At 42.1% G+C, this 1,275-nt stretch overlaps 1 non-coding gene across 1 annotated transcript; it reads right to left on the bottom strand.

Moving 5' to 3' along the window:
* Positions 1-1,168: 1,168 nt before the first annotated feature.
* Positions 1,169-1,275, bottom strand: LOC132537264 (U6 spliceosomal RNA). The gene has a single exon (XR_009548725.1). It is a non-coding gene; the product is annotated as a U6 spliceosomal RNA (small nuclear RNA).

The raw sequence follows: 1,275 nt of genomic DNA, 5'->3' as shown, positions 1-1,275 counted from the left end.
GCCCTGGAAAATTACCAAGACCAAAGACAGATGGGACTTCCCACAAGGCAAACTTAAACAGAACTAAGATGTTTAAGACAAGAAAACATGAATCAGGAAATTACTACAAAAGATTAAGAACATTTTAGATTTAACAGGCTTTAGAAATGATACCTAAGGGAGCCAGAAGGTAGCACAGTGGGCTAAGCCCACATGGCACAAAGAGCAAGGACCGTTTAGGATCCTGGTTCAAGCCCCCTGCTCTCCACCTTCAGAGGAGTCGCTTCACAGGTAGTAAAGCGGGTCTGCAGGTGTCTCTCTGTCTCTATTCCTCTCTATCTCCCCCTTCTCTCTCAATTTCTCTCTGTCGCTATCCAATATCAAACAAAAAAAAAGATACATAGATTGCTTTATGGAAAACTGAGAATTGTTATGCAAGTACATACATAACTTTTTTATTCATAAAAGAGAATGAGAGCATCATTCTGGTACATGCAATGCCAGGAATCAAACTCAGGACCAGAAGGCGGCTCAGGGGGTAAAGCACATGCTTTACGTAGCATGTGGCTGGGGGTCTGATCCTCCACACTGCAAGTGCACACCACAGGCAGGCAATGGGAGGGACTCCGTGCATAGAGGAGCAGTGCTTTGCATGTCTCCCTCTCTTAAAGGATACAGAATGGAGACTGGCGGGGAGGCTTCTCAGCTGTCCCATGCAGGTGCAAGGTTCTGGGTGGGATTGATCCCCAGGCACAATATTTGAGAAAAATTTTTTAAAAGTCTTTGTATTACTTAAAAGATGTACAGTTAAGAGAACAATATTACCATGATTTTTTTCAAAAAAGCCAATCTGCAGCCCTGGAGGCTGGCACAATGGTTGGAGTTTTGGACTCAAGCATGAGGTCCTGAATTCTACCACCAGCATCACATGTTACAGACTGATGCTACAGTGTTTTCTCTCTCTCTCTCTCTCTCTCTCTCTCTGTCTTTCTCCTCCCTTTCTCCCTCACTAATAAATCTTTTAAAAGAGCTCCAGCATATGTAGAAAAAGGGTTCAGACAGACCTAGGATCCAACACATGCAAATCCTGACCTCTTACCACTGAACCACTTCCCAGCTTGCATTAACTGGTTCTTTAAAAGATTTTAATTATTTATCTGTGTACATATATTTTATAAACTTTTTTTGAAAAAATATGGTACACTTCATGAATTCGTGTGTAATCCTTGAGCAGGGGCCATGCTAATCTTCTATGTATCATGCCAATTTCAGTATATGTACTACCAAAGCTAGGAC

Source organism: Erinaceus europaeus, chromosome 2 (genome assembly GCF_950295315.1).
Source record: "Erinaceus europaeus chromosome 2, mEriEur2.1, whole genome shotgun sequence".
NCBI lineage: Eukaryota > Metazoa > Chordata > Mammalia > Eulipotyphla > Erinaceidae > Erinaceus > Erinaceus europaeus.
This window is presented reverse-complemented; position numbering and strand designations above follow the sequence as displayed.